A 12,805-nucleotide genomic window follows, 5' to 3' on the forward strand; every position below is an offset into this window, starting at 1 on the left:
AATCTCCTCTACTTTGGGGATGTTTTTCCTCTTTCACTTATTTGATGGATAGTATCTTGCTTCAGGGCATGTGTTTCTGAGCCACCTGAAATTTTACTAGAGCATGTCAGGGCATAAATGAATAAATGAGTAAATATACTAGGGGTAAGCACATCAGTCGTTCACTCTCTAAGGTGATTCTTGTGATGCTATGACAAGGACAAAGATGAGAAGGAGGATACTTTTATTGAAGCTGATGAAAATCCGAAAAATTCAGTAACATAGAAAATTCCATTTGTTGGCTCTGCATCATCAAGGAAATTACTTAACTTCTCTGACTCTCAGTTTCTTTATTGTTTAATGAGATAATAGTTCATATAATTGTTATAAATATTTGATGAGATCTTTCATTTATTCAACCAACAGAGCAGCTGCTATACCATATTTGGTATACAGAAACAGTACCACACAGACTACAAACTGTTCTGCATGTTGAGGATGGAAGAGAAAACAATTTAGGTGAGTTTCCTTCTCTTTGGAAGTGTATAGTTTCAGGGGAAGCAGAAAATCAGTATGTGAGCCAATAAACAAGATCATTTCAGATGATGATGCATCCTATAAATGTCACAGAGAAGTTCATCATCCAAGTCTTCTTGAAAAGGTAACATTGAACTGAGACCTGAGTGATGGGTAGCATCAGGTACATGAAGCAGAGGGAAGAGCATCTCAAAAGTGTCCAGGCAAAGTCATGGACAAATTCAAAGGCTGTGAGATGGAAACCCACCTGTTGCCATCAAAGGACAGAAAGGTCACAAGGCTGAGCACAGTGCATGAGGACAGAGGGGTCAATAAGGAAAGAGGATACATATGGCGCTTTGCTCTGTGCTTGGTATATAGTCAGCTTTCTTCCAAGGCAGCTCTTACTTACTATGCTACAATATTTGTAAGAAAATGCTAGAAAACAGTGATTCCTTCAGGTTATTTTTGCCACTCTTGAAAGAAAAAAAAAAAAATCCTCCATTTATTCCCACTGTGAGCCAAGACATAAAACAGAAAGGAAGAAAGGTGACAACGTGTGGCAATGTAAGCTTCCTCAAGAGACAGCCAGGGTTGGTTCTCTGAGTATGAACGTAAAACAGGAGCTGTGCTAAAATGGCCTAAAAGCATCACCAATACACCCCCGGAGTCCGCGCAAAGTCCTGGATCTTGATGAGGGTACAGAACTAGGAGTGAGAGCTAAGGAGGGTTCATCCTCAGCCCCAAAACCTCAGTAGTAACCAAGTCCCCAGTATGGAGCCATCTGAGCTCTGTTTCCCTTTCTGAAAGAGGTAATAAAAAAGAACCATAATACAGCTCTGCTTTTCTTGATAACTACTGAGACAAGATCAAGGCACAGAAAAAAATGAGAAATTACTACAGTGCAATAGGCACGCTTACTATTCTGCAAAAGCTGAATAATATGCAGCATATGCCATGTTTTACTAAAACACTAATTTGGGGGGATATACAGGGAAAATGTCTGGAAAACTCTATGTAAAATAATCCTTTAGGATAGCAATAGCTATTTATTCCATCAATTAACAATCATAAGGGAGCTTTGGGAGAACAGGAAGCCTTTTGATCATTTTAATCTATTTCAACTATAGCCAGCATCCTGAATAGCCTCAAATTCTCCAGAGGCTTTTCATTGTTAAGTGAGAGAAGTCCAGCATCCAAACCTGTGTGACGAAACTATCAGAGGCATTTAGAATTATGTTGGATTCTTTCTTTCTGCCATCAACAGGGTGGGCTTACCCAATGATGAATATGCTCTGTGTCAGAACATTTCTGACCTCAACCCAGAAAAATGAAGCAACAATTAAAATGTCGCTCCTCACATATAGTTCTACTTCAGGTTACAGAAGCTTGTAGCTCCCTGAGAGCCCAGAGAAGTTCATCATAGAGAACACTCCGAACACTGCTTCCTCAACAGTGTCTCAGGGGCCAAAATCAGCATTTGCTGCTGGTGTTTAGTAGAATTTGATGCCCTGTAGAAATGGAGTGTTTTCATCAGCCTTCACATTTCATAGTCGCAGGGGGAAAAAATGTCAGGATTCCTCTCAATTCTTAGAGTAGATACAAATGTGGATGGAAGAATCCTATTTATTTCCCACTCTACAGAAAATTTATAGTTAAGATAACAAGTGATAGAAACAGGACAAAGAACAAAAATCAACAGGCCTGTCTACTGATGTGACTTCTGGAGATCTATGTGAGTTTTTATGAGATAAGAACCATCTGGCAGTTGTTGGACAGTTGGGTTTGAGATTTTGGTCTTATTTCTCTGTTGTTGTAACTGAAGTTCATTTTATGTATTAAATTAGCAGCCAAAGTAACCCTTAAAATCTTGCTTTTAACATTCTCCTTTAAAATTTTAGGACTTTTGGGGTGCCTGGCTGGCTCAGTGGTTAAAATTTTAGGACTTTTGTATGGAGGACACGAAGTTTATTTATCATGGAGTTCTGAAAACAGGCAAGCCTTTGTTGATTAGCATACCGTAAAGAGTTGGGTAGATTTACTTTGGATCCTTAAAACTATTGGTATTACCTTAGAAACACCAAAACTAGTTTTCACATACTTCATGTGACCCAGTGATCCACCTAGGAAAATAAATACATTTGTTTGTCTCTGCTACAAAATATTAAGAGGCTGATACCATCAGGGTCATGTTTGTCAAAGGATGTAACTTTCTAAAAAATTCAAAATATTTCCTAATTTTTTGTGGTAATAAAAAAAAAGTTATTTCCTCCAAAAAATATAACTCATCTTGCAAAAACGGGCTTTCTGATAAAACTTTGTGGAAATCATGATGTCAAGCGTTTGCCACTTGAATTTCCCTCACCATTCAATCTGATGAGAGCTCCAGGATCTAGTAATGTGGATGGGTTTCCATGGCTGATACCAAAGATACTTCATTTTGAAGCTTAAATGAATAATGACATGAAGATTTTTCAGAGTTCACAAGTTTCTCCCAGCCAAATCTGCTCCATAGCCAAGAATTTCAACACTGAGTGTCTGCTTCTAGAACTTCATATTTCCTTCATTTAAAAACAACTCAGAGCAATTACACATCAACCTACATCGTGTGGTTTTCAAGTGGTCTTCTGATAGGTAAATTCACAATTTTTCCCATAGACAAAACCAAAAGTGTGCTGCACAAACTTGGGCAAGATTCAAAATACAAATCAAAGGTGCCTGTCAAGTTTATATAAGCACTGAAAATCTCCCTGTTGAAAAAAAAAAAAAAACCTGTTGGGCTCCAAAAAGCAGTCCAGCTCTAGTCAAGGTGCAGGTCCCTTTTCCTCCTGTACCTCTGAATCAGTCCTAAGCAAAGCCAGTCTCCTTCCTCTTTACAGAGTGGCAGCTGAGTGGGACAAACACAACTTCAGCAAAAACAGGGGCTTGTAAACTTGTTCAAGGGACATCTTGTAACACATTTTGTCTCTCAGATTCATTTACCTCCATGAAACAATAAACAAAAGAGGCAGGCCAACCCACAACTCTCTTAGGAGAGGAATTGCTTCCCCAAGTGCTCCAGGACTCAGCTTCCTGAAAGCTGAGTCATTTGTCATCATTCTCCACCAGGCACAGAAGTCTTCTTTCTGCCTCCTGGGCAATGACTCTGAAGGAGCCATACTGGGCAGAATGGTTGGCTCCTGGGAAGCGTCTGGGAGCTGGGTATGGAGGACTAACACAGCTGAATGACCCCCCCTTGTCAATCAGGCAAGAAGGGTAGGACTCCATAAACAGTTTATGACTCCAATTCCCCAATTACATAGACACCATGCGAAAAGAAAAATGTGCTGGGGGAAAGGGATATGTCTGAAGTATATCATGAAGTTAAGATCCATAGAAGTTTCCATGGGCGTCCTTTATCATGCTTAGTCACTCTCTGCCACATGAGAACAAGAATGAGTTCCCCTTGTCCTCAACATCATGAAAGTGGGAGCAGCCAGAGGAGAGTCAAGAAGTCACCTGTTGGGAAATTCCTAGGGAAAGATTACCTGGCACTGCCATCACTGGTTAAAACCGTCTCCTTAAGAATTAAAAAGTATTTCCTTTTCCCCCAAAATAAATAAGTGTTATTTGTAAAATCAGAAAATAAAACGAAATAGAATACAGGAAGAAGAAAATAGAAAGGTACAGAAGGACCAAGAGAATGATGAGAGAAAGAGAGAGGAAGGGAGGGAGACAGGCAGAGGTTGCTTCTCTTCAAAAAGGAAACAGTAGAATAGCTCCCTCCAGTAAAGAGTTTGAGCACAGTAACGATCAGCTTTACCCACACTTGGATGAAGCTGGAGCTGTCTTTTTTTAAATTGAGCTATTTTTATTTCTCTTTTTTAAAATTGAATTATTTTTATTTCTCTAATATAAAAGAAATCCAAGGAAATAGAGGCCCTTTGGTGTGAACTTCAGCATTCAATGACATAGAATGTTCATAAGACTTTTCAGTAAGTCCTTAGAGAAGGAAACTAAGTAACTGTGCTATTAATCCCTTTGCATATGTTATTCCCGTTAATTCTTGCAGCCATTTCTTGATGTAGTTAATATCATTCCTCCTTTGTATAAAGAACCCAAAACTCAAGAGGTCCATTGAGGGAAGGTTGTGCAGCTGGAAGAGCTAGGATTTGAATTCAGATCATGAGGTTCTGCGAACTGGGTACAATCTCTTTATCCCACCCTGTCTGTGCACCTGAGCACCCATATCTCAAGAACCCTTCTCCTGTGTTCATTAACTTTATGAACTCAAGTTTCACTCACCCTAACAAAGACCTTGAACTCTGACAACCTTGGCTATTCAAGTGTTTACATTAGAATATTGCTAAATGTAAGAAGACTATTGGGTTTTTCACTCAATGTATTTCTTAGTCAGCTGCTAACTTGCTAAATAATATCAACTGGCTCAGTTTAACCCAACACTACACCTAGGTTACTCTTGTCAAGGTAAACACTCGGTGGTTCCATCTTGCCAACTCCAGTTGTCAGGACAGTCTTCTCACTTGATATGGTCGAAAACATTTGGCATTACTGATTATTTCTTCCATTCTGGAAGTCTTTATCCAGTTGGTTTCTAGAGCATTACACAGTCCAGTTTTTCTTCTGACTCAGCTGATGGTCTTCTACAGTCTCCCATGCAGACTGTTTCTCTTATTCTGCTCTCTTCTTTAGCCACATCAGCTCTCTGGTTGATTTTATCCACTGCCTCAGCTCAAATACCATCCAGATACCCCACTTGAAAAGTTTCCCATAAGCTCCAGATTTACATTTTGAGTTGCCAAGACATTTCCAACGGACATCTTTATCTAAAAGGCAGCTCAAACCCCACATATCCAAAACAAAACTCTGCCATCTCTTCAAATCATGACCCTCCCTCAGTCCTCCCAATTTTAGTAAATGGAACTTTCATTTACACAGTCGCTCTGGCTAAAAATTCAGAAGTCATCCTTAAGTTCTTGTTCCTTTTACACTATCAAATCCAATAGTAATACTTTTCACTCAACCTTTAAAATCTATTTCCAGAATTCAAATAATTTTCCAGAATCTAGAGGTTTTGTTTTTTTCTTTTTTCTAATCCAAGATCCTATTATCCCTCACTTATACAACTGCAACAATCCCCACATGTATCTCCTCCCATTGGCTTCCTTTCTTACAATTTTACAGTCTATTCCAAATCAAGACTACAAGTTCTTACATGATCTTGTCCTACCTGTCGTTATGATCTCATCCTCTATGAACCCCTCCCTATTCCTCTCCACTAACATTCCTCTTCCTGTTGTCCATCAAACTCAAACACCAATTTCTACCTCAGGACGTTTGCATTTGCTATTTCCTCTGCCCAGAATGCTTTTCTACCAAATCTCATGACTCATTCTCTCATTTCATTGATGTTTTTCCAAGATGTTATCTCCTTAAGGAGGTCTCCCTTAACCAGCAAGACAAAGATATCTTCTTCCATCTTTGCCCTGCAGTACTTATTGTATTTGGTTTCACTGGATGTATCTCTGATATATTACATATTATTTTATGTATTATCTCTCCTCCACTGAAGTACTGATCCCATATGGGCAATACCCTTTCTCAGTGGTATTTAGAGTGTATAGAACAATGTCTAACACAGATTAGGTCCTCCAAAAAGAATTGCCCAAGTGAATAAATAAATCAATGAGTCAATGTAAAAGAATGTAGTAAGCAAAGCGAAATCGGTGAAAGATAACATTGCAGAGGTGAGCTAGAGTCAGATGATACTGGGTTTTAAAGGCCACAAGAAGCGGTTTAGATTCTCTTCTAAATACAATAGAAAACATACATAAGCTTTTAAAGGGAGACAAGAATCATCTAATGTTTTTTTAAAAGATGACCACTTTGTGGAGAATGATATGCATGATTTCACACCATTTCTTAAAAATCTGTGTACAAATAAGATTTTGGTAAATCAAGTAATATTCTTAAGGCATTATAGTAATCACAGTTGTATAAAAAGTCTCGAGGGCAGTGGAACTGCTGCCTAATTTATGGGCATAGATTTTCCCCTTGAGGTGGGATAAGAGCAGAAACAATTCTAGCTATGAACTGAGTAGCTTAAAAAAAAAAAAAAAAATTCTTGGGCACCTGGGTGGCTCAGTAAGTGAAGTGTCTGCCTTCAGCTCACGATGTGATCCCAGAGTCCCAGAATCTAGTCCTGTATTAAGCCCTGCATCGAGCTCCCGGCTCAGCAAAGAGCCTGCTTCTCCCTCTACCCCTCATGCTGCTTGTGCTCTCTCTCTCTCTTTCAAATCAATAAAGAAAATCTTTAAAAATAATAAATGAATAAATAAATAAATAAATAAGTCTTAATATAGAAGAGTTACCCCTCATTTTTATCCCTTGAAATTTAGGGATCTAAGTATTTTTTTATTATTTGTTGGAAGAAGGACAAAAACTTCACTGTCAACTTTGGAAAGTTACTTTCCCCATGAGCAAGTAGAAGGAATATTTATATATCCATATATAGAGATATATGGATACAGAAACAAAGCCCTGATGTGAAAGGAACAAAAGAAGAAATCATAAGGCATGGGAAGTTATCTCCACAAGTTGGACTTGTTTAAGTTTATTTTATCTCATCAGAGTAATATAACCTCCCTCCAGAATGAGAATGGAGGCACAAAGCTGATAAATGAATTCAAAACAAACACTGAACTACACCGAGCATGAAACATTGCATCTTCCTGCTCTGTAACATGGCAGCAGGGAATCATATTTCATGACATTGCACAGCCTCAAAAGCAGATGAAACCTAGATGGCAACTTTGCATGCCTAGATGTGTAGTCTTTTCTTCTCTCCAACGTCCATGAAATAAACAGAGCCATTACTTGACCCAATTTGGGAAACTGAGGCAAAAGCATGCCTGAGTACCTCGGATACCCAGCCAATTAAAAGTAAAATGAGAGGGGCGCCTGGGTGGCTCAATGGGTTAAGCCTCTGCTTTCGGCTCAGGTCATGATCTCAGGGTCCTGGGATTGAACCCCACATCAGGCTCTCTGCTCAGCAGGGAGCCTGCTTTCCTCTCTCTCTCTCTCTGCCTGCCTCTCTGCCTACTTGAGATCTCTGTCTGTCAAATAAATAAATAAAATCTTTTTAAAAAAATTTTTTTTTAAAAATAAATAAAAGTAAAATGAGGCCTGGGGTGCCTGAGTGGATCAGTCAGTTAAGCATTAGATCTCAGTCTTTGGCTCAGGTGGTGATCTGGGGGTCATGGGATCCAGCTCCCCCTTGGGAATCCATGCCCAGTGGGGAGCCTGTTTAAGATTCTTTCTCCCTCTCCCTCTTCTTCTGCCCCTCCCACCCTCAAATTAAAAAAAATAAAAATCTTTTAAAAATAAACAGTCTTCACACTCAACGTCCTTACCTTCCCTCGCACAATTCACATTTCCCTTCAAAACGTTTACATGCAGGAGATGGATTCATTGAAGATAATGGACAAAACCAACTCTAACCCCTGGAGTGGTGCACACAGAAATATAAAACAGATGAGACGCTCACTTGCAGTCAGCTGTATTCCAGGCGAAAGGAAAAGGAATGTTCTCCACAAAAAAAGAATGGGTGGGTTTGAAGCAGACTTCCAAATTAAGGACAAAGAAACTCAACCCATGGATGACACATCCCTCTGTGAACAATTAAAGGGGGATTGGACAAATGTGGGTGGCATGTGAGTTGTAAAAAATAAATTTGGAGGACTTGTGTATGATGACGACAATGGGTTTTTTTAAGATTTTTAAAATTTATTTGTTTGAGAGAGAAAGCGCATCAGGGGAAAGGGTAGAGGGAGAGAGGGAGAGGGAGAAGCAAGCTCCCCACTGAGCAAGGGAGCTGGATGTGGGGCTTGATCCCAGGACCCTGGGATCATGTCCCGAGCCAAAGGCAGACACATAACCTTAACCATCTGAGCCACCCAGCTGCCCCAATGACAATATTTTTGCACAAGGTGGAAAAGAGCACAGAGGGTACAATTCTAAATGCAGAGGAAGGTGAAAAGTGAAAATCTGGGCTTTTTTGAAACATTTTCTCTTCTCACTAAATAACAGCCTCTGAGTAAATGTTATTGTATTGACTGTAAGCTCCTTGAAGACAGGAACTATGTCTTATCACTTTTTTAAAAAATATCAAATACCAAGGACTCAATGTATGAACGTTAATAGTTGAAGAGGATGGGGAGCCTGGGTGGCTCCGTGAGTTAAAGCCTCTGCCTTCAGCTCGGGTCCTGATCTCAGGGTCCTGGAATCGACCCCCACATCACACTCCCTGCTCATCAGGGAGCCTGCTTCCTCTTCTTTCTCTGCCTACTTGTGATCTCTGTCTGTCAAATAAATAAACAAAATCTTTAAAAAAAAAAAATAGTTGAAGAGGAGAAGGAGGAAGAAACAAAAAAAAGTGGAGGAAGAGAGTGAGGTGTTATTATCATAAGTTTATCCCTATCTTGCAATAAGAGGTAAATCCATAAAGATAGGAATCCACGGAATTTGGGGGATTTCTTTATTTAAGTATTTTGCCTGAATTGCTCAATCTAAACCATTCTCTTTATAATGAAGACAACAGTGTAAACCAAAGCAGAGATGTTAAAGTGTATATTCAAAGAGCAGCTCTGCAAATTGGCACAAGATCACAATTTGGGATTGGGTTTGCAGCTTGCAGACCTAAGCAAAGGTAGGAGACAGGAGACTTGCTGTGCTCTCCCGGGCCCTGCAAGACTTCCCAGGGTCCTTCCTGGGGCCCTGGATGCATCTTTTCCTGGCCTTCCCTCTCCACCAAATCCCTACAAGGTGATGGAGGGGAGCTGTCCCCTTCACCTCTGATGACCGTCTTCACATCTTCACCGCCTTCACCAAAGATGCTTTACGCACCCCTAAGAAAATAACCAGAAGGAATTTTTGATCCCTGTGAGCCAAAGACGGTCCCCCTTTGCCGAACTGCAAACATACACGAGAGCAAACAGTGTAGCTGCCTGTTTTGTTTAAGCAGGATTTGGCAGTGTAACCTTCCAGAAGGTCGAATTAGTCTGGCTTCTGCGTTTAAACACAGATAAGTGTAGTCTTCTGTAGTGCATGTGGATGCTTTGACAGTAATAATCACTCAGAGGGTTGGGTTAGGCTAGAATAATAATTCTATCCAATGAAGCATTACTCGTGTCAGGAGAGACAGGACTGATCAAAAGATTCTGAAAGTAGGAATCCGGTTCAACAGGTGAGCCTGGCAGATACCACAAGTCCAGCCCGCCATGGCTCACGATACGCAGCCAGCTCCTACGTGAGGGAGGAAGGTTGATCCGTGTAAGACGGCTGAAATGAGTTCTGTGAAAACAAGGAATAGGGCAATCTGGGCTAACATCCTCCAGCAGAGATTTCCAGCTGAAGGGACAGGGTTAAACAAGTGCATTTATCTCGAGCACCCACTAAGCCCTAAAATTTAGAATGAAGGATAAAAAGGTTATCAATTAATTACAAGAAAAAGAATCGTAGATGAAATGATAGGAAACAGTACATGTTAATAACATTTTGGAAGGTGGCAATTCCAAGGACTAATTACAATGGACCCAGCAGAGCCCAGAGAACCCTCCTCTCTGACTGAAAACAATCCCCACCAGACTGGTGGGGATCCCGGAAGGGGCTGGTCAGACAGGATCCACTGAAATCCTGGTAAGGAAAGGTCAGACTTCCAAATCTCCTTCCCAGCTCTTAGAGCTGGCTGAGGTTTCCCTCCAAAACAACGTGAAACAGGCTTATTCTCAGGTAGTGTTGGACTAGAAAGGCTCTGCCAGGGGCGAAAGGGAAGCACCTCACTGAAAACAAGTGGATTGTATTAATTTTGTATATTGACTGTTTTCATCTTCTTCCCTGTGAGTGAACGAAAGTTCCCAGGCCTGAGCTTGCAACCTGGGGCCTGGGAGAAGAATGATTTATGGAGACCAGTAGATATAAATTATCATATGGGCAGAGGGCTCTGTTCTCCTGGAGATCATACAATGAAGCAATTAGACCTCATTTTTTTTTAAAGATTTTATTTATTTATTTGACAGAGAGAGATCACAAGCAGGCAGAGAGGCAGGCAGAGAGAGAGAGGAGGAAGCAGGCTCCCTGCTGAGCAGAGAGCCCGATGCGGGCCTCGATCCCAGGACCCTGAGATCATGACCTGAGCCGAAGGCAGCGGCTTAACCCACTGAGCCACCCAGGCGCCCTAGACCTCATTTTTCATAGTCAATTATAAAATAAAATAAGGAAAACCAAAATGTAACATCCAAAACTGTTTAGCAGGCAATTTTGCAATAAACATTTTATTATGGAGAATTTCAAACACGGAGAAAAGTAGAGAAAATAATATAATAAACCCATTACCCACATTTAAGAATAACAAACTTCATCTTTTATTAACTATGGTCTATTGTTTCATGTTTTCTCCCTTTCTTTCCTGGAGCTTCCTTTTCTCCCTTATTATTTTGAAGCAAATCCCACATTTCGTGGCATTTGATCCTCAAAGAGTTCAGTACATGTCTCTAAAAAGTATGATGTATTTTAAAACTTCACTGATTAAGAGCCAGTATATAAATAGTTACACTTATCAAAGACAATGTTTGGTTGCATTTTCTATACTCTCCTCTTTTAAATTAAAAAAAAAAAATAAGAAAAAGATAAATCTTAGAGTTGGGACATCATGGTGCTGGAAAGCCACTTAGAGATATGAGCTCAATGCCCTTAATTAGCCAATGTAGTATCTTAAGGTCAAGGTGGTTGAGTGACCTCCAAAAGAGAAAGTGGGGTCAAAGGTGAAGCCTTGAATAGTATCCAGCTCTTATCTGGAATCAATGAGCCTCAAAGAAATACATATTTTTGTCTGTGTGGATTATATAGAGAGCTTAGTAAAATCCAGGGCCTAGAGTGGTGACTTAGTATTGCAAAAAATCAGCTAAGCCAGAACTGTTTTCCAGCATGGTTTGAGTTAGGACTGGCCAAAGGAAATTTACTCAAGACTTAGAAGGTGGAAGAGAGCCACCAGCCATATTTACAGCAAGCGTTGGTTGAGAATAAGGCATTGTCTCGGCTCACGTCATACACATTGTCATGGGTCTGCTGGGTGACCTCCTTGGCCCAGAGCAATATCTAGGCTTTAATTCTTCCAGCTCCTTCTAGATTTCTCCATGGCCAAGCACACCTGCTCTTTTCCAGTCACCCACAGCATCAAAGTCGGAAGTTTGGAAGCAGTCAGGGACCACCCTGAGTCCCAGCGAGAGATGACACAAGTTCCAGCTCATCCTCCTGGTTTCCCTCTGTCTGTGGCCTTCCGTGTCCCTTGCTCTTCTTCCCACTCTGACCTCCCAGCCGACTTGGGCCCAGCACTCAGCCGCAAGGACAGCATCCTCACCGAGCAGCTTCCCCAGCTCCCATTGCTGCCTAACCTTAAATCCCTACAAGAAATCCTTTTTATCATTCAGTGGGGTTCTCCACTGATCGCACCCTTCCTGACACACCTGCACAACTAATTACACTGAAATAAATTACAAATGTATGATTTAGATACATTTGAAAAGTTGTTATTGACTACCATTTTGTATCTTCCTAACTTCTTTTAAAGTAGCACAATTCTCAAAAATCAATCAAAGAAGATGTCTCTGAAACCCACCATGTGATCTTAACTTGCACAGTACTTGAAAAATTTCATGGGCTGCACGCTTCCATTTTTCAATCTGATGCATCTGTAAGAATATGCAGGCATTTAGCAAAGAAGATTTTGGAGGCTTCTCATTAGTAATTGTGGAAACTTTAATGGTATGGAAGTTTCTGTTAGCACTTTAGAATAATAGGACTATTGAGCTGAGTTTTCTGTTTGTAGAGATGTGGTAGATCTTGACGTCAAAGTCCATTTGGGGGGTTTTCTGGAATGTGTAATGTGAAATCTGAGGCTGGACTGCAAGAATGAATGCAGGAGCGCATGAAGATGAAAAACGGATGGAAGAAGTAGTGGAGAAAACTAGCCCTTGCCTCATTATTCAATCAATACTTTACCCAGAAGTATTGATTGAAAACATATCTCTATTGTCTGAACATGAAGCAGTGAAGACAAATGAAGCTCGCTTCCATGGAACTTCCTCTCATTGGAAAGTGGATGTGAATAAATACATGAGTAAATTATAAGTAAATAAACAAATAAAATGGCATAAATGGTATAAATCACATACATTCAAAGAGTAATAAGTGCTATGGAGACAATAAAATAGGGACATTGGGGGAAGAGAATGAGCAGTCCTTGGGGACATCT

Source organism: Mustela lutreola, chromosome 13 (genome assembly GCF_030435805.1).
Source record: "Mustela lutreola isolate mMusLut2 chromosome 13, mMusLut2.pri, whole genome shotgun sequence".
In the NCBI taxonomy this organism is placed as follows: Eukaryota; Metazoa; Chordata; class Mammalia; order Carnivora; family Mustelidae; genus Mustela; species Mustela lutreola.